Source organism: Ascaphus truei, chromosome 10 (genome assembly GCF_040206685.1).
Source record: "Ascaphus truei isolate aAscTru1 chromosome 10, aAscTru1.hap1, whole genome shotgun sequence".
NCBI classification, from domain to species: Eukaryota; Metazoa; Chordata; class Amphibia; order Anura; family Ascaphidae; genus Ascaphus; species Ascaphus truei.
The window spans coordinates 50,180,912-50,186,911 of NC_134492.1; the positions used below are offsets into that span (position 1 = coordinate 50,180,912).

A 6,000-nucleotide genomic window follows, 5' to 3' on the forward strand; every position below is an offset into this window, starting at 1 on the left:
AGAGGGTTTTTATTAGGCATTAGACACAGAACAGTGGCTATATTAATGCAGGTAGATGTAGACATGGTATTACTCCTGACGAAGCTGGGTATCTGCCAGCGAAACGCGTTGAGTGAAGTAAAGAAGGAAAGAGCGTCTGACCAGACCGTGAGAAGTACTGTGGGAACTGTGCTGTAAGCTGACTGTTGTTTCCGGGTGGCCGCATACGGAGGCAACACACGCAAGAAAGCAGGATACCACATGCACCAAGGTCCAGCGTCGGAGAGGGGAGAGACTGCCTCCCCCAAAGAAACTATTTTATGTCCTGAATGCCAGTACGCTTGTAAGTGTTCATTCAAGGGGGTCTGTTGCTTGCGTTCTTTTTAACATTAAAAGTATTGTATGCTTCTCTCCTTTCCTACATCGAAACCTGCCATTGTATTTGCCACGCAATTTATGGGCCTTGATACACTCACTGCCAGGTGAGTGCATCGATTTATATACTCATTCAACTTCCAGCGCTGAGAAAAAAACGTTACTACTCTATGTTGGTGTTGTATGTTTTTATTTTCCATGTACTGTTGTCTACTGCTCCCTCATCCTTGTGTACCCGTATGTATTGAGGAACCTAGCTGTTTCTTTCGAATGTTGAGCAGGTGACACAGTTTTTCTATTTACTTTTTAGGTCATTTTGTATTAACAATTTATATTTTTATTTTTGAAGATCCACCACTGGGTGGGGCTATTGTACTGGTTATATTTATAGGTGAACGCCCTCCTGTCCATCCTGTTTCCAAAATGTTAGGAAGTGTCTGCAGCAAAGATGCTACAAAAAAATGAAGGAAGCTGCTGGTGTGATTCAATCCAGATATAGGTTCTAGATCATAACCAAGCAAACTGTGTGTTGCAATAAGCGCACCCGCAATGCCATCTCAGTACTACGATCGGCTTTCCACACAATTCAGGAAAGAAGAACCGAATTCCGACTAAGAAGAGCAATATAGTCATGCTACTGTGCCCCATGGCCCAAGCCAGATTCCTCACAAGGAAAATAGCCGCTAGAAAAGTTCAGTCTTTGGCTAGAACGAGGTGATCACACCTCTATAGCTACAACACTAGTTGACTACAAAAAAAAAAGATGCCACAGGGGTAATCGAAATGGATAAAAACTCTGCCCATCTTGAACCACCCGTAATTATGGCTACGGAACCCGATGCAGATGGTCACGCTAAACTCAGGGAAGAAAAGATCGCCCGACGCATGGAAAAACGCCTGACCAAGTATTCAGAAGAAGAAAGACTGTGCTTGTCCTCCTCGAGCGAGGTTTACGCGTAAACCACTGGGATTACTTGCATCAGGCGGGACAAAGCAGTTGAATAAATAGGATTTATTCGGGCAGACATGATAAAATACTCAAATACAGGGTACATACATACCAACTGGGGAACTGGGGTGAGTCGCTAGCCTCGACTAGGTGCAGGGGCCTGCTTCAGGTAGGCTTACCCTGTCCACTCCACGTCCAGATACTCCATGGGGTACTATTTTCGGTATAGCTACCGTGCTCTCCCTACTGGAAGGGTCTCCAGTCTCTCAGAACTTGGCCACGTCTCTAGAACTTGTCGTCAGCCTGGCCGGACTTCTCCAGAACGTCCCTGCCGAATGCTCTGCTATTCTGAGCAGAGCACTTTTTAAAAGACCGCCACGCACTCCACGCACTTCACCGGACCAAGCCTTGGACTGTCTGGTACTCTGATCGGGCCGTTTCCTTACATAGCCCTCGCTGGCTATCTTTAACATGGAACAAGGAGTGGCGACCAATCAGAGCACGGATCCTACGGCAACAGCCACTCACAAGCCGGAGGCTCAGCCTGCTGCACCAATCGGAGGAGGGGGCGTGCTTAGGTGCTCAGGCCCTCCCCATGATGACAAGGATGCCAGCAAGCAAGAAATTTTAACTGGCCAATAGAAATCGTGTCTATGTGCTCCGTCTCGGCAACGGCTTCCCTTGGCCAGCCCCATACGGCTCGCTGGGTAGGCACCAAAGTCTGGAGGGAACAAAGTGTCTCACCCGCTGAGAGTATACAGATGGGAAAAAGCAGGCACCAGCAGCCACACAGGATCAACAAATATGGATTGCTAAAGAGAGCTGGTTCCCATACAAAAAGATTTAATGAATTCTACATAAAGATAACAACAACATTGTGGGGTACTAGACCCCCCACCAAAGACCTTGATAAAGAGCTAGCGCTCGAAACGCGTTGGTGGGGGGTCTAGTACCCCACAATGTTGTTGTTATCTTTTTGTAGAATTCATTAAATCTTTTTGTATGGGAACCAGCTCTCTTTAGCAATCCTTTTTTGTTGATCCTGTGTGGCTGCTGGTGCCTGCTTTTTCCCATCTGTATACTTCCAGGACCTATGAAAAAATGGATGCACACCCCCCTCAATTGGATGAAGACATATCTACAGTGATGACAAGGAGGACAAGCTGACTCTGAGTGAGTAATTACTTTACTTTAAGCATCTGGATATCATCTGGATACTCTCCATTCCGATATTTTATGCTGGTTCACATGTATGTGAGATCCCTTACTGCAGTGTTTGTGGGGACCCTAGTCCACTAGTCGGTTCATAATTGGAGCTTCATCAGCAGCTGTCACCCATTTTGTCTGGACTTATTCAGTCACTCAACCATAGGGGGGTTGCACCTCAGGATTCTTCTATCAAGTTATTTGTTTCAAAAAGGCTTTTGTTTGCAGCACCACACATTTGCTCTTTTACTTCACCCGCTGAGAGTCCATCTCCAAATCTGATCTTCCGCCCTTACCAGATGGCCCGACACCTACCCGCTCCCAGCCTCTGCCTTTGATCCGCATTCCTATGCAGACAACTCGGCTAATCTCATTACCGGGTCTGCCTCCATAGGAATGAATACAGTCACGGAATAAAACTTGGGGCCTAAAACTTGGTTTTAGAACTTGGTTTCTATTTCTTGATTTTGGAACTTGGTTTCTAAAACTTGCTGGCAGGGCAATACATTACATAGGGAATCACCTACATAGAAATACATACGCGTCCCAGCAATACATGCTTGTTTAGCGGGGACAATTACAGTTCTTCCAGTAATAGAGTCCAGAAACCTTTTACACATCTTTGGTCCCTTTTGCCCCTTAATATCCACTGTTATAAACACTTTCCCAAAATTACAGTTTTGTACCTAGTTCCTATCAAGGGTCAAAACACACATATTTCACCCAGCTTATGAGCTCACGTAGGCGGCCAGGGAAACATAGCTGTAAGGGGTTACAATCCACACACTTTATCGGCCATATGGGCTTGCGACCCTTTACACACGGTTTAGGGTTAGCCAGCCGGGCTTCACCTTATTTATGTCAGGCCGGCTACCCCTACCGTAAAAGTGGGTAAGGGGCTTTTCCCCCCCAGCCTTGGAGATAGGGACTGGGGTAGTAAGTAAGGTGTTTGTTTCTTTTATATCATTTTGTTTGCTGTGCAAACTGTCTCCTTGTGTGTACGTCTGCACCTGCCTCTTACAGGCACCTATTATCTTTCCTTTATCTCTGAATTAAGCTGTAGAGTCCATCATGTGTGGATGGTGCCGCTGTGCCACTAAACAGCCACGTGGTATACCGCTAGCGCATAATTTCTGTTTTTAGATAAGATAATGTTTTATTTCTGTAACCTCCCTTTGGGATTACCTGAGCCTTAAGGGGTTAGATGTGTGGGCTCACACAGAGAGAATACCCTTTTCCCCCATGGCCTCAGCAGAAGGTAAGCCCCACCCCCTTCTGCCTGGAGACAGTGACATCCTGCTAGATTATAAATAGTAAGGGGGAAGTTCTGGAAGGCAGTTCCCAGGAGGAGGTGAAGAGGGGTGATCTCACTGTGAATAGCTTATACATAGTTCCTATGTTTTGTATAGGGTAAGGAGTCCCTTTTATTGTTTTATAGTTAGGGAAAGTATGTAGAGTCCCTCCACGATGGTCTCATACTACTCCCAAGATACACAGAGAGACAGACTATGCCCAGGGGGGGCTCCACACGCCGCAGCCCCAGAACATGGTTGGACCAGCCCCACCGAAGGGTCCCTCGCTGGCTCTCACCCAGAAGACCACGTGATGACAGACCACCCTGAAGGGAGGAGGCTGATCACAGAGGGAGTAGTACCACGCCCATCAGTGGTCCCGTGGATATAGAGCGCTACCGAGCAGAGTGACTCTATAGTAGCAGAGAAGTGGTAAAATGTCAGCCCCGTCCGAGTGGGCCGAGATGGGGTCAGCCAGGGAAGCCATACAAACAGCGTAGGCAAAAGGACCCTCGTGTGTGTATATACAAGATGCAGTAGGTATACTAAACCTGAGACTGTGTATAAAAGACAACAAAACTGCGGTTTGAAAGAATAAAGATCCTGGCGTCCATGGCTGTGTACCAATGAACAGCCTGCACGACACCCGCACCCTGAATAAGGTAATGCATCCTGCGTTACCAATAATACAAACACTGATGTAATTTCCCTTACAGCCGGGCGGGGGGAGAGGGTTTCTAAGAGACGTGTGCAGAGGTATGCAAATGGAGACCGTTTAGGGGGAAATTAACCTATGGCTTTATTGAGCCTGTCCCATTAAACAGCACAACACACACAAATATAGAAAAACAACAAACACCGATCCCTTTGTAAGGGCTAGCTTACTTCCCCCAGTCCCTCTCTTACAAGACTGGGGGGGAAAGCCTCTTACCACCCCAAAGTCTCAGCGGTACCTTAAAGCAGGGGACCCTTCAGGTCAGTGGTGTCCAGGTGTCTTGGTGTGTTTGAGGGTCCAGCCTCTGGCAGGTTCCTGGGTCCTCTGCATCCAGAAAAAGAGGTCTGGGCCCTTTGTGTCTTGATGTCAATATACAGTCCTCCTGTATATTCAAGACCCTCTCCTCATGTCAGCACTGTTGTGTGCTGAGGAAAATCTCTCTCCTGTGTCTCACATGAGGCTTTTTCGCAGAGCTCTCATTAGTCCAGGTGGAGACTGGCTAATTGGGTGGCTGCAATTAACCAGCACCATGCTGGATTCAGAGCTCTGAGGCAGCTTTATCCAAACAGAGATAAGTCCCTGTTACAGGGTTACATTTCAAAATAAACATTAGTATTTTAGTACAAAAATAAATCATAAAATAAGTGTAATAAGTCTGGAATTCAATGTTAACATGTGAACATTTTTCAACACATTGAAGTTTTTTTTATTGTTATCACAGATTATGAATATGATCATAACTCAATACCGACCTTCCCTTGCGTACGGGAACCTTAAGATGGCGGCAAAAAAAACAAAAACCCAAACGTTTGTGGCAGGCAAGCAGCCTCGATGCTCACGTTGATAAAAATTGAAGCAAATAATGGATGTTTAATGTAAAAAATGTGATGATCTAAATATTTTTACCTAAATGTACAAATGGTTTGGTTTTAGTCGCGATATTTGACATTTCAAATAAAATGATTGGGGGGGGGGGCAGGTTTGAAGGGGGAGCGTGAAATTTTTATGTTTATCAAAATGAGTCGCGGGTTAGAAAAGTTTGAGAAACGCTGCTGGAAAGGAACGGCCCAGTCATGAGTTTCACCCCACCATACCCCTACTCTTCTCAGCGTGCATCAATGATCTTCCCACAACTTAGTCAAAAGCATGTGAATAGAGTACTTAAGTCACTGGAGCATGGCTGTTTAGCCATAAGGCTGTGTAACATCAAAAGCGTCACATCATAAGTGTACATCAAAAGTGTCTACAAGAGTTAATTTTGGAGTTGAAATTGGAGGAAGATCTGGACTCTGCATTACAACTTTGCCACTGTGAGACATTAACTTTTATCATCCGTGATTTATTTGTACACTTTTATCCTCCAGTACCTTGGAACTCTCTCCTGCTGCATCTCACTATGCCCTCCCTATTTCTTTTTCTGTTTACTGTTCACTCCTTTGTGAGCATTTCTGTTCTCTACAACCTCCCCACTGCACCATCATTTA

At 45.8% G+C, this 6,000-nt stretch overlaps 1 protein-coding gene across 1 annotated transcript in view; it reads left to right on the plus strand.

Moving 5' to 3' along the window:
- LOC142503947 (beta-1,3-galactosyltransferase 2-like) overlaps positions 1-5,252 on the plus strand; it is a 90,229-nt gene extending 84,977 nt beyond the window's left edge. The window contains exon 6 of the transcript XR_012804138.1: positions 5,238-5,252. The gene's annotated coding sequence lies outside the window, so the exon portion shown is untranslated. The remainder of the gene's footprint in view (positions 1-5,237) is intronic.
- The last annotated feature ends 748 nt before the right edge of the window (positions 5,253-6,000 follow it).